Below are 15,115 nucleotides of genomic sequence, written 5' to 3'. Positions count from 1 at the left end.
CCAGTCGATTCTGGCGATAAGCCTCACCATCACTCCTAAGATTTCCATTTAGTGGAAGAAATATTATTTCCTCCAGCAGAAAATATGATGTGCAAACACTATAAATCCTTTTTCACTGTTTTAGTTATTGTTAACAAACACAGATGTGTGTTAGAGCTCAGTGACGTCCACGGAGGGCCATAATCTCCACCCAGAGACTCAGTTTAGCCATTAGCCATTTCACAGCTGCCTGTATTTTTCCAGTTTAGAGCGCCATTAATCTCCAAAACAACTCACACAGCATATAGGCCTTCGGAAAATGTTTACTCTCTTTCTCAGTGAAATTGTTTGGCAAAAACTATTATCTTCCAGCCAGTTTGCAATGGAGATAAACCTAGAGGTGTCAGAGCTGTACGATTTCCAGCCCCTAGCTGTGATAGCAATTGTCCTCTGAAGCACTGAGAATGTGTGTTTAGCTGACTATGTTGGACGAGGCAGCTGATATTCTCCACAGAGGCCGGCCTGCACTGCTCAGCATGAATGCACAACTTCCTCTGTTCACTAGGGCCGAACCATAAGACTGCTGGGCCACAAATCTGCAGCAGCCACATCACCTTACCCAGTAATCGATCCCCCCACAGCCACGCAACACAAGACACCCACACACCTACCACACCCAGGAGCAGTGAACCAAAGCTTATGTACAGAAGAGCCAGCTGTGCAGAGTCCAGGCAGGGTGTTAGCTGGTAATCATTAACACAGACTCCCTGTTTGCTTTGCCTCTGTCCTGGCTATATAGCTCTTATGTCTCTTTGTGTGTGTGTGTGTGTGTGTGTGTGTGTGTGTGTTAAACAACAGTGCCACGTGCCTCATTGTGTTTTATCTTTTTGTGCTCTTTGTTTGCATCTCCATAGAAATATCATGTTTAACATCTGTTCGTGCCTGCAGTCACTTTTCTTGTAGAGTAACAGGTTGTTGCAGACTTCCTGTTTGCTCACCGCTCACAGATGTGGTGTTGAGGAGAAATGTGCGTCACAATTAATCCGCAGACAAAACAAGCAAATGCTTCAAAGGTAAATTCAAGGATTTCCTGGGGAGAGGATTGATTGGATGTGAGATGACCCATCAAGGAGAGGAGAGTGTGGCTGGAAGTGTAAATTGGAGACATACTGTAGAGAGGTCAAACTAGTTAGCAGGGTGCTGCAGAACTCTTACTCGTACATTCCAATTACAATTCCTGGGGTTTGTGTTAGCCTGTTATAATTGCCAAGATTTAATGTTACATATGCTGGAGTAAGTCCATGATCTCTTGGCTGGTGGTCTCCCACACTAAGTCGTGAGTCACCTGTAGCTTCACACATGGGCACTGTGACATCAAGACACTGGGAGCACAAGTGAAAATGCAGCAGGCAGGCTGTGGCAGTACCCACCTGTCACTGAAACCAACCACACCCCCACAAGAATGCATACATTTACATTTACACCATTGTTTAGATAAAACAGGTAAGTTACAGTATGTTAAAGCCGGTTTTACCTGGCTGTTTATTCAAGAAGGAGGTGTATGGGGGAGTGACTGCTTTTAGAGCAAGCCATTACAGTCCAATGTATAAATTCTGAAGATGAAATAGATTTAAAGATGTAAAGTAAAAATCAGAGCTCATTTGGATTTGAGATTTTAAATTTTATACTGTAATCTTATATAAAAAATGGCCCTACTCTAACAAGCACACAGATGGGGTTGTCAAGCCTTCAACAGTATTGAGTTTGATAGTTGCAGTAAAAAATTGCAGTATATACTGCAATTTAGATAAATGGATTGAACCACAATAAAGATGAGTCATTAGATGCTACAAAACAAATATAGTAAACACAATCACTGAATTCAGTTCTCGTGGACATTTTTAAAAAATTTTATTTGTTATATGCTGCCCTGTTGTATAACATGGATGTACATGGCCGAGTAAGGTACCCTTTGAATTCATAATGTGCTTCACATTTGAGAGTGTATGGATAATTTACATTTCAAGAGGCTTTTTGTCATTAACATCACATTCACATGGCTTAACCTGGAAGTAGGCCAGTACACGTCCTCATAGCTGAGCTCAGCACCTGATCAGATCAGGTGCTCTTGACTTCGTCATGTCCACTGAAGTGGAGACTGGATAGATATTTTGCTGCTGGACCCCCACATCTTGCCTTTGCATCTGCTGCCCCCTCCCTGGGAGAGCCGAGTGCCACATCTGGTCCGGCTGAGTGTCGAGGGTACGCGAGGCAGCTCCTCGAGGCAGAGCATTAGCATACGCTTACTCTGGGAATGCCCTTGAATAGCTGTCTGCAGAATGAGCGGCATTAGATATGCAGGCGAGACCCGGGGAGAGACAAGAATAGGTGGAGGTGCACAGAAGGAGGATGGAGAAAGACTGAATGCATTAATCACAGCTTTGGATTTTATGTTGGCTGTCATAGGGGGCTTTGCCTCATTCTACATTACAAATAAGTTTGTAGATGGGATGTGGAAATGCACATCTAATAGTACTGACATTTGTTTTGATGAAGCAGAAGGTGTGAGTGGGTGGGGAAAATGTCAGAAAATAGTGAGCTGAGAGATGGAGGGGATGTGTGCATTTTGTCTGACAGGAGAAGAGCAAGCGAGGGAGAAAGCAAGAGAGAGAGAGAGAAGTTGGGGGAGGGGCTGGAGTAGGTGGGCGGGAAGAGAGGAGCCGAGTGTCACGGACTGAAAGAGAGAGAGAGAGAGAGAGTAAGAGAGAGAAGGAAGGAATAGCGAGCAGCTCGCTTGCCGGAGCTGTTGACTGGGTGTTCAAGTGTGTGATCGTGAGTGCTTCTTGAGCCGTCGTGTGAAAAATAAGGGGACATTGCTTTTTTAGAAACTGATTTTTGTGTTTTTTTCCTTCCTCTTAAAGTGCCACATCAAGCTCCCTCAACAAAAGCAGAGAACTTGTCTGAAGAAGAGGACCAGGGGAAGACAGCGTGCTGCCAGGTAAGAGATTAAAAAAGAAACACAGGAGGATGGCAGTGTGGAGACTGTGATAGCATTGTTATACAGTCAAATGGCTCTCTCATTCTGTGTTGTTGTTGCTTTGTAAATAATGCCTGCCGTGTTTGGTTGAAATGGAGAGAACACGCTGTTTTTGATGTGTGCACATGTGCGCGTGTGTGAGCATGTCAGCAAACATGGCTCGCAGGACACTGTACTGTAATTGTGATTGGAAGAGTCAGGTCGTGTATAAAAGGAGGAGGAGGAGGGGGGAGGAGGTGCTGCTTCTTTTTGACAGCAGCTCATCCGAGGTGACAGATGTCAGAGGATGTCAGATTTATGATGACAGGGATTACTGAAAAGAAACAAACCTATTTCCAAGATTAGATCAGATTTTAGAGAAAGGGTGGAAAGACATTTTTTTGTTTTGCTTCCTGAGTTTCTTGAGAGTTCTTCAGTAAATTAGTTGGTCCTTTAAGTGGCCACATGTGGCTCTACGGTTGATAGGATCTGTGGCATTAGTGACAGACAGGGATAAGCAGACTCCCATGGAGGGTTAGGCCGAGCTCCTCGGGCTCAGTGTGGCAATGGTGGTGGCAGAGGAGACAATTAATCTCCTACAGAAGAAAAAAGACTGTGCTGTACAGTGTGAAATTTACCATGTACTGTATCAAGTATTCCTAACCCAGAGCCTGGTTTCTTTGTCATTTAATGAGTTGTACTGTAATCGAATCACTTCGCTGCCTTCCCTGCTGTTTGTCATTTCCCCTTTGTCGTCCCTTATCTCTTCCTCTCTCCCTCTGTGGCCTCATTATCCCAGATTCAACTGAAATGAACTACTCTGTCTCTTCCTTCCAATGCCTCCCTCCCTCACCTCCATCCATCCATCTATCCATGCATGCTAAGGTACAGTAGAGTATTACACAAAGAGGGCCAGAGGCTAAACAAAGCTCCTCTGTTCTTTGTAACATTTGTTATTCCCTCATTTAGAAACATGAAAGCGAGGTGAAGGTTTCAAAAAGCCTCCTTGTCTATTTGCCTCAGACTGGAACAAGCCAACATCATCGTCTTTTCAGAAGCAAAAACCAATTCACTTCATTTTCCCACAACCTTCCAAATCCTTTATTCTTGTACAAGGTCCAATAAATCCCATTCACATCCACAGTGCCTTTGTGCCTCATTGGAAAATGGATTAGTACGTGCAATAGTGGACCTGAAAAAATCGGATCACCTCTCATCTTCATTCCATTGTCACTACCATCAGATTTACATGTGAAAGTAATTTATGGAACATATTTAAAATGATTCATTCCCTTTAATGCCTTTTTTTGTTGGGGAAATTATTACACCCACTGGCTTTGTCATGTGATTCAACAAATGTGTGTGTGTCCATGATGATGAGTGATGTGTATCCAGCAGGGCGATATCCCTTTGCATCAATAGTTAATGAACGTCTCAGACTCTCATTTAAACAGCCTATTCACACAGTGTTTTTGTTTAACAGCTGTTCACATACTGTACTACACCAGTGTCACGCTTAAACACAAAGATGTAGGCAGTGTGTTGACCTTCACACAACCTTGAACTGTTGTAGTAGGTGAGTTATTAATAGGTGGCAACATATGTGAGTAACAACCTGTCTCATAAATTTCATAGAACAAACCAAAGAACACAAAAGTGAGGAAAAAAATCTCAAAGATTTTTATAAATATATCTCCTGTGTGATGAGTGTCAGTGTGTCCAGGAGTTCTAAGCAGATCACTCTATCCATGGACGCTACAGCTTTCCTGCCCAGAGCGGCAGGCAGCTCCTTTCGGTCCACTGGATGCAGTCCGCTCTCTCCGTGACTCATTGCCTCATCCACTTTGATTGGCTGGCTTTTCTACTCCGGGGAAAGACAGGATGGAGAGAGGGGTTGGCCTCTCATGAGCAGGGATCAGCCGTTCTTTTCACACAGCGTCCCAGTGGATGCACAATCACAATGTGTTGGCCTGAATGTTAAAAAACGCACAGGCAGTGGTGGGCAGGATGCAGAAATGACAGGAAATGCTTTGGATTTTTGAAAAAGCAACATGTCATCTTTGTGTGTGTGTGTCACACATTCAACTGGTTGTCTAAGACATTCTCACATCTTTGAAAAATAAAGATTACGGAGATCAGGCGATATTCAATTCAGCTCTCCAATAGCAACTATCACTTTTTTGTATCCATCTAAAGGATGTACTCAGGCTTCCAGCCCCCCATCTCTTTGTAGATGACGCTGTCACATGTGACAGCACTGAAGCAAACAGGGCGTGGAGCTCCCTGCCTGCTGAGACTCTGGCTTGTTTGCCGCTTACAGACAGTCCCAGCTGAGACAAGGTCCAAGCCGCTCCACCCAGCAATAATTCTTTTCTCTCTCTCTCTCTCTCTCTCTCTCTCTCTGTGGGAAGAGCCGCCGCACTTAGGCGAGTTCAGGACCTTGGACAGTGGTCCTGCATGGAGGGGAAGAGGTGGCAACTAAGCAGAGGAGGGTGAAATTTCAGCACCACCTCCTGTGAACAGCACCACACACTGTCAGCGCACTGACGGCGTCAGAGCAGAGAAATGATGCAGGATGTAAAGATTATTCATGTGGTGATTAAATAATACACTGCAGGCTGTGACAGATTTTGCATTTTGGTTGCAGAAGGAGCAGCCTGTGAGGAGCCGACTCTGCACTGTTTGAATATTTACTAGCTTTAATCTATTTGCGTTTACTGACTGACAGACAGGCAGCAGTGCTCAGTACTTAACCAGGTAGCCTGGCCAAATAATTACAACAGTTGTACTGGCAAAGCTTACAAATGTGCCTGTCGTTTCAGCACATATATAATTCACTGGAGCATCAAATCTTTGTTTGCTTGTGTTTAGGGATATGGTTGATATTTTTCCCCTCCCATGGCTTCATATCTTTATGTCCTCCTTTGAGCCCACAGACAAAACAAACAGAATGAAAACGACTCATAAAAGATTCGACCATGAAATGACACACACAACACAAGACGATATGATCCTAATAATCTACACACCGTGGCTGCACAGTGGCAATATTCTAGGGCATTCATATTATGCAGCTTACAAAATATAGTCAGAGATATAACAGTAAACCTACTTATGTGCGGCACAATGAAGTACAGCTTTTGGCTTTTGTAGAGCTCTTTTTCATTTTTTATTTTTGGGCCACATCCTTTCATCCTGATCCATTTTCTGATAAAAGAACCAACAAAATACATCCGTTGCCCCTTCCTCCCCTACTTCCTGACCTTTATAGTCAATTGGTGTCACTCCGATCTCATCCCATAGAGACACCTGGTTTTTTAATGTTTAGGGTGTTCCAGTAGACTACAATGAAAGTGATTAATCTGCCTTGGCTGTAATAAATATGATGTATGAGTCAGTTATGGGCTCGTCAAACTATTTTATTAATTTTAATGCATGGCTTAACAATGTACATGCGTGCTAAGCATTTTAAATCATAGCTCCAGATAGGACAGTTTTATAGCATAATGTAAAGTTAACCACACCTGTAAATACAATAATATATTCCCAGTTTGATCAATGCAGTTTACATATTTTGTGTAATAAGAGTAGTCACAGCAAGAGGGTGTGTTATCTGTAGATGAATGCTGGCTGTTGCCTGGTGTCTAAGATCTGCTGCTGAAGCTAAAGTGCTGAAACACTGGTGAAGGTGGAGGGATAAGAGCCATTTCTCTTTATCTTCACGTGTGTGCTTACGTCCTCTCCGATATGCATACATGGGCTCAGCATGACATTGATTCCGTGCCCTGCTGCATGTCCTCCATGAACAGATGATAACCAACACCCCCGCCCACTCACCCTGACAGGAACAATAAAAGCTGCGCAAGGCTTGCCCCGAGGCCTCTGTTATCACCCGTGGATAGCAAACCAGCCGTCGCTCCTCCCTCACTCCCTCTCAGTCTCCTGAACCCTCATACTCATGTCCTCTAATTGAGAAAGCTAATAACTAGCCAGGGTCATTTGTATATGAATTCATTAGCATAATTGAATAGGCATGAGTTAAGTGTTTTTCACTGGTGTGTTATTAACATGGCCCGGAAACACATGCAGGACTGCATGAGCTGTGAGGCATCCATGTGTTCAGTCCCCTCCCCTTTACCTCAGCTCGCTCCTCTTCCTTAGTGCCATAAAGTCCAGTCATATTTTATTCTCTCCTTCCGAGATGTCCTTGTCTCTGTGGGAAGCGTGTTGGACAGATCTAATAAACTGGGAGCTGCTGCAGTGTAAAAACAGGCAGCAGGGCTGATGACCACCTGTTAGACAGCGCTTGGACTGGACAGCCACCACCAGTTAATTTTCATGTGTCACAGAGACAAGAGTGTGGAAAGATCACACATGTGGCTTTAGCTTCTGACCTGAGCACATCCCGACTTTTCTTGCAGCACCTTGATGTCGGCCAATGATGCTGCCAGGAGGTGGGGCGCACGGAGAGAAAGTTGATGTGAGTTGAAAGTCTAAAAAGAGAAGAAGGTGTGGGGTGGGGGTGGGGGGGGGTTGCAGTGGGGGGATGGAGCAGAGATATGCCTTCCATCTCAGCACGCTGCAGCTGTTGTCCTTGTCACTGTGCTGTGCAAATCAGTGCTGTCTGCTGCGATCTGAGAGGAGGAGAAGAGCTACTTCTTATCACTACATCTCTAACTCTACAGAAAGCTGCATATTCACTTGAGACCTCTATTTACAGATAGAGAAGGGGGCAAAGCTGACAGCACCGAGAAGGTGCAAGGTTTTTTTAAGTAGTCAGTGCAGAGGTTACTGAAAGGTAAAAAGAAACTTGAGTAGCGCACCTCTAATATATTTAATTGTTGCATAGCAACAGTCCTCTCCTTTTCAGGCTCTTTTTTGTGTCTAAGAGGATTTGTCATAAGTGTAATGAAAAAAATCTTTATGTATGTATAATCATTGCTCACATGTTGGGCTTTGGTCACAAGACTTTGAACGCGCTGTGCATTTACACAACAGAGTTTGTAATGCAAAGTGTTCTGAGCAAATTAGATTTCCAGCTGTAGCTATTCGTATTTACCGAGGTCAGTGGTGTCACCATCTATCTATAAGCTTCCAGTCAATTCTTGTTTTCTCCAATTAAGAGGATATCATGTTAAAAGGGCTGCCTCAGAAAGGAAAAGAGCCAGGAGGTTATCTCCAGATCAGGCATTTTCTCCCAACTTTGTCCTTTAATGCATCGACATGCTGTGAAGGAGAGCAGGCCAAGGTAAATGGATGGTGATCACTGATCTTTGATGTCCTCTTGGAAGTATATTATCTGCTACCCCATCAAGGAGGCACAATATAGGAGAAACAGATCCCATTACAGATGTGCCTCATATCAGGGCTTACAGGTGTAGAGCACAGATGTGAATACACGCACACACACACACACACAAACATGAACATGTGCAAAATTGCGTTTTCATGATTGGACAGCTGAGGAATGGAAAAAAGCAGCATGCGGATGCATTCAAAGCTTTTTAAGTTTCCTCTTAAAGAGCCAGTTTAAACCCATATTTTGTGGTTTGGTGACGACTTGCACAATAGCCAGGTAAAAATGCAATCAGTGCCTTTGCATTTCCTCTGAAGAAGTAACCCATCTTCATCCCTCAAACACACTGTGGTGGTTTTCTGTGAGCCAAGAAGAAGAAAAACATGAGCTAAATGTTTTGCTAGGACAAGAATACTTCTCACTTTCTCTGTCTTGTTCGCTCTGCAACTAATTTCACATCACCTGCATGATTATCGGAGAAAAGATGGAGGTGTGCGTATTTGTGGAGATACAGCAATGTGTGAGATCACTGTCATTAACTGCAGCACATTGAGCTCATGCATTATTCATTCTTCGTCACTTTCACCCACTGCCAAAAGTCGTGACTGATTTTTTTTTGAGAGACAGAAGTATGCGCTGTTTCTGTTCTGTTTCTCAAAATGTGAACAAAATCTTCTCCTTCCACATTTGAGTCTATTACCTGTGAGTGCCTGTGTGAGAAGAATGGTGACAAACAGCTTTTCATCATGAGCCTGTTAAAGTTAAATCACAGTAAATGAATTGGCACCTGTTAACCAGATTACAGTTTTGTAATTAAAACTATAAGAGTGATCGTTCAGAAATCTATCTATCCTCCAGATAGTGTAAATCAAGACCTGCCTCGCTCTCTTACTCTTCCATAACTGTCAGTATAAATAACCTCTCTGGCTCCTGATATGATAAACCCCCCAAGAGAAGCAAATTACCCAGAATGCACAGTGCGAGCACAGTTCATGCAGAGTGAGCTGCTGGATTATGGTGTCTTGAGTTTGACATTCACTGAATACTCTGTGCTAATTCACCGCTTCCACCAACAGTCAGCGTGTGGTCAGAGTTCAGCCTCAGGAATAAAATGTCTTAAGGGAGTGAGTGCTAGGGCCACCTTGAGCTGTTACTGCTTTCAGATGGTAAAACTCACTAATACATCGGTTGCTGTCTGAGAAAGCAGACTGGTGCTTTACGTTTTTGTTGCAGCATCCTACAAAAAATGCAGAACCATGTCTGTATATTTTGCACTTTGCTGTTTGTCATTTTTGATGTTTTATTCAGGTTATTAGTCTGTGCAAAAACAAAAAGGTGGAAAATAAACAGTATATTTACAGTCCTGGGGAGGCATTTCACACAAAGCTATATTCCAGACTTTCCAACATTAACCTGCTAAGGCTAGTTGGCTAGAGCTGAAGGGGGTAGCCGGTGCTGATGCTACTGGCTTTTAGTGAGAGTCTAAAGATTATACAGGCTCTAGAAAGTACAAGCCCTGTGTAGCACGGTCCACCATGCTGTTAGCGAGCTAGCTTGTGTATTTTTAACTTTATAGTTAACAATTATTTCTCAACTATAACTCAAAAGGTCCAAGCTAGGTCCGCTTAGTTTGCCAGAAGGTGGAGACAAAGTTTGCTCAGTGTAGGTGAAAATGCTGTTTATATCCTGTTTGAGTAACAGTTTTTTAAGCTCCAACACACAGCTGTGATTGTAGATCACTTTTATAAACTGGAGAAATGTGTCAAAGAATATATTGATCACTACCAGTCATTTTTTAGAATGATTACTAGATAGATAGACTGTCAGAAAAAGTCATAGTCAGTCCTTACTCATTACATGTGATTACGTCTCTCAAATTTGTTTGGCAAACAATCACTGCGAATCTGACACAGCCAGAAATTAATACAACATGGACACTGACAGAAAAAAAATGGAGGTCAGCATTTACAGCACCTCTGTAATTGGAAACAAAATGTGATATCAGTCATGTTATTCTCTCTCTCTGACTGGAAAGTGTTGGTGCTGTTTGTGAGGTTTAAGAGCTTTTAGTGATCTGAATTACGCCCCGCACTCTCTTCTTTTTTTTTCTGGATTCGCCAGTCAGATCAGTGACAGTGTCTAACCTCAGGTTCTCTCCCTGCACACATCTCTTACCCCGCCTGCCTTTTCCCCTTTAGCCCATCAATCAATCCAGCCTGCATCACGCTCTAGTAAGCTTGACTGGCACTAAGGAGGGAATCTAGCCTGGCAGCGCAGTGTGTGGTGCCAGCTAGGTCATATACATATACACATCTTTGTGCGAGAAATGTTTTCCCAAAATGGAAGCTCAGCACCACACTGAAACAGCATCGCCGTTTTTCTCTGAGATTAATCTCCACTTCCTGTGCAAGGCCACAAGGCCGATCCCTTCTGCAGGTTAAGGACCTTCCTTGTCAGGTCATTTAGCTCTTAAACTGCCCGGCTCCTCTGTGCTTTTATGCACACCAGGCACCCCTGTATTGATTCCCACATTGATCCCATTCGACAGGCCTGTGTGTTTGTCTCTGAGCATCCAGAAAATATCCTATCATGTCTGTCTGCCCATTATTATACCGCTCACACAGTATCTGAGCTGCATCCTCTTTTGTGTCAGCGTGATGAGTGGTGACAGCGCTCCGAGTCATGTCTTTTGTTGTGCGTGCAGGCATATTGTGCATCGTCGTGTTTACCACAGTGAGTTGGGAGCTCTTTGTCGTGGCCTCAAGGCAGTGCTGTTTAGGCGGGTGGGGGTCGAAAGGTTCAGGGTCGACCCAGATGTTGCATCCACCACACCACATGGTGCTCCATCTACACACTGCACAAAATCAATGACCTGGACAGTCCCTCTAATGATTAATCATGTTCTGATTTCTCTGGATGGATGACTGTGTGTTGAAATCCAGACTGGATCATTTTCAAGAATAATTTATAAACCAGAAGTCTTGTGAGAGGATGATAAACAGGATCCACATGTTGGTGTAAGTGAGAGCTGTAATAAGCTCTTATTGTAATGGAAATGCAGACGAAAATAAAGAGAAGGTGCGATTTACAAAACACAACAAAAACAAAAACAGGAAGACAAAGAGGGAGGCAGAGGTTTGGGAAAAGTTTTCCCTCTTCAGGAGACAAGCTGGTAATAAGATAAGCTTTTTTGCAGCATTGGGCTCGCAGATGGCTGTCCTCTCCTGGTGTGGCCAAAACACTCCGGCTTCATTTATCTCCTCCTCACAACATTGTTTCCATCTTCCTGGATGACTCTCCATCCACCTGCGCTCCTCTCCACCCTTAGAGAAAGCAGATTCTGGCCTCTCTCACCTGCCACATCAAGGATAATGAAAAAGTCCCACAAACTGTCCAGGAATTATCTACTTAAACAATATCACACTGTGTGAATTATGGCAGGCTTTTTCATTCTGCTGCTCAGTCTGTCACAGTTTCCTCCTCCTAGGATAAAATTAACATCAGAATAAATATGTTTTTAGGACATTCACATCTGCACAAAGGGAGGAGAGAATATTTTATGAAATGTTACTTATATACTGCAGTTCCTCGAGTGGCCACCTGAGGGCTGGCTCAGTCAAAACATAGTGCTTGTATCTGTTTATGACAGCTGCCTGCTTGATGATGCTCCACTTGCCCATTTTTGGAGTTAAAGGATTAAGGCTGGCCAAGATGGTGACAGAGCGTCCCGCACTGAGATGCAAATTCACTTCTCAGGCGACCTGTTGGTGATGTTGCAGCGTACCTATTTTGCAACCATTTGTATATAAACTTATTTTCTATATAGTAATGAGCCTGACAAATAAAAATGTAGCCATTGCAATTACTTAGAACCGAGAGTGGTATCTTCAGATACTCGACAGAACGATGGCCCAAAAACCTGAAGATTTGCAGTACAAGTTTAGGAATTCCGATCAAATCTACACTCTAGGAGCTGAAAATAATTGGTTTATCTTTTCAGCTTTTACAATCTGTTATTCTGGTCCAATTCAGGGGGATTAAGCATCAATTCGTGCACCCAAAATTCACCACAGAAGGAAAATTAAAGACTCGACAAACCGTGTCCACACACATATTGGTTAACTTAGCTACACAGTGTTTGCAGGTGTCTGTATTTTCACTAATTTGTCCAAAAATCTGCTCAATTGGAAGCAGATTTTTCTTCTCTGTTTTTCTGTATTAAGAAACATGTGGCTTAAATTACTGACAAGCTTTTCTTATTATTTAAAAGGTACCCTAACATGAATCTGTTTGGAAATCTGTCTTGCAGTATGTCCAGACTGCAACAGCTGTTACAGCCTGTCATTTCCCAAATGCTCCAAAGAGACATTAATAGAGATAGTGCCACACAAAGAAATGATCAGAGTGACAAGCTGTTACCCAGTCAGCAACAAGGAGAGGTATCTTCCTCTTAAATAATCTGTAGATGGCATTAATCAGTGTTGTTTGTATTCCTGCTGCACATGCAGGCTATTCCAAAAACAACATGCAAGGAAAGCACTCAACATGAAAGATGGAATTTGTCACATCTTTATTTTTAAGGGAGCAGAATTTTCACACTAATTCCCAGTGTTCTAGGATGTGTAAGGGACGGCTTAACACCATGTGCCATCCTTGGTTTCCATGACGACCGTGATCCCTGTATGATAATCACATTCCCACCATAGCTGTGAAAACAACTCATTCCTGCCCGATCCAAGGAAATTATGACATAAAAAGCCGCGGCCAGGAATTTGCCGGGTGAAAGAAGAAATGCTTGCATGTGGCTGCAGAGCCGGCCTGTGGGGTCGGAGCTCGCTGCATCTATTCACATACTACACACTACCGGAGGTACTGCACTGTAATGTACTGTGTGCCACCAGAGCTATAAGCTATTTATTTACTAAACAGGAATGACAGACGAGGTTTTAGCAGCAGTGGATAAACAATCCATTTTGTTTTTAACGTGCACTTTGGTTTTAGAGGAAGAAGAGCTGAGGCTGCACAACCCATTGGTGGTGTGATCACCTGTGGACAGTGAGCATTTTGTTTGTTCTTTTGTCATTTTTACCTAAACCAGTTGAAATACTGGCTGTATATAAAGTCACTTTTACTATTTGGTTAATCTAAAGAGGAAAAAAATCATGTAGTTATTGGAACTGAAAATAATGTGCAGAAACTGGATGAGTGTACCAGAGTTACCAATTGACGAGCCTAACATTTGAGCCACTGAATAAATAAAAACACCTACACTGCACAGGTACACACCATCGACACTATAGAGTCCACGTAGGACACTGTGGTTCATTACAGTCTGGAGACAGTGACGACATGCATTTAATTCTGGCTTTACATAAACGGTGCACCGTGATGTATATTGTTGTCCAGGTGATTAATATGTGAATGGAAGACATCCACTGCAGTTTTAATTGCCTCTTTTTTCACTCTTTTGTTTTTTTTTCTATCTTACACAGAAAGGAGAGACATGACTGCATAAATTCTTTTCTTAGCCATTCACATTTATCTCCAGCTCAGGGTATGACAACTATAGATCCTTTTTGCCTTTGCACAAGACAAATGACCTTATTACCGCAGAGGTCCATTCAAAATAGGATCACGTCAGGGAAGGTAAAAAAAAAGAAAAAAAGAAGCAGCTTCGGAGAGAAAATACAGAGCCACGCACTGTTTCTCAGGGAAACCATCAAAAGCATGCTTCACAAGCCAACGAGTTTGCCTGGGCTTTCAACACACATCAAGAGCCTCATCCAGAAGCACTGCTGGACTAAGCAGCAGTGTCCGTTTCTGTATAATTCAATACTGTTTGTAAAAGAGCACCTTTTACTGAGGCTGAGGACACATTTATTTCACCATAATGAAGTTTTTTTTCTGTGTACTGACAAGACATATGCCTGGAAGGCATCAGCCGCTCTCTGGTCAACAGAGTGTGTGTGTGTATGAAGGTGTGTGTCTTTGTGTAAGGGGACATTGTTGTCATAGCACTAAGGGGGGCAGGAGAGAGAGGCTCACAGCATCCTCCCTTGTGGGAAATTAGCGTCCGCATGTATAATTACAGGTTAGGATCACATGCCCAGGATTGGTTTTTCTTGGCTATGTACATAAAGCCCTGAAGCCCTCTACATTATCTACAGATCACTATAACTTGCCTTTGTAAATAATTCATGCCCACAGCTGTGTGTGAGCGAGAATGTTTGATGCTGTGAAGCAGCTCGAGGATCCAAACTGTTTGATAGCAGGTGAAGCCTCGTTGTTCTGTTAATCAATTGGAGGGGAAGTTGGCATTGCATTGACCTCCCTCCACCAAAGGTCACAGCTGTTACAGTCCTTTTAAAAAAGTGGAGTTCATTGATTTGGATCTGGACAGATCCACCGAGAACAGTAAAGACTAATGAGCCCAACATGCATTAGTGTCCAATCACAAGCCATCAAGCCTGATTCATAATGGCAGACCTTAATAGCATGACTGATAGGCTAATAGACCAATCATATTTGTGTCAATCATTCCAAACAGGCCTTCTCTTTACAGTGCATTCAATTGATTTGCATAGAGATCACATTGCTGCTCTGTTATATCACAGAAAGACTTTCATTACATGCACACAATTCATGAGGAAAAGCTATATTTTCAAATCAGGTAACTGAGAACTGAGAGGTTGTAGGAAAAAAACCAAGCTAAACCTTCTGGATGCAGACGTCCTTAACAGAGCATTTCGTATCCTGGATTTTTAGCCTAACAGAACTTGTTAACATCTGAGTGACTCGGCAGATCATCCTTTGTGGCTTTTGCC

The 15,115-nt window shown here is 43.0% G+C and overlaps 1 protein-coding gene across 3 annotated transcripts in view; it reads left to right on the top strand.

Moving 5' to 3' along the window:
* syt1a (synaptotagmin Ia) overlaps positions 1–15,115 on the top strand; it is a 133,398-nt gene that overhangs the window by 67,289 nt on the left and 50,994 nt on the right. For 2 of the 3 annotated variants that reach the window (XM_028400021.1, XM_028400019.1), the window contains one exon: positions 2,901–2,977. The gene's annotated coding sequence lies outside the window, so the exon portion shown is untranslated. Of the gene's footprint in view, positions 1–2,737; positions 2,812–2,900; positions 2,978–15,115 lie in introns of those variants that run through there. The other variant, XM_028400020.1, reaches the window with a different exon arrangement.

The sequence above is a fragment of the Parambassis ranga genome, chromosome 2 (assembly GCF_900634625.1).
Source record: "Parambassis ranga chromosome 2, fParRan2.1, whole genome shotgun sequence".
In the NCBI taxonomy this organism is placed as follows: domain Eukaryota; kingdom Metazoa; phylum Chordata; class Actinopteri; family Ambassidae; genus Parambassis; species Parambassis ranga.
Note: the sequence above shows the minus strand (reverse complement) of the source record. Positions and strands in the feature narration are given on the sequence as shown.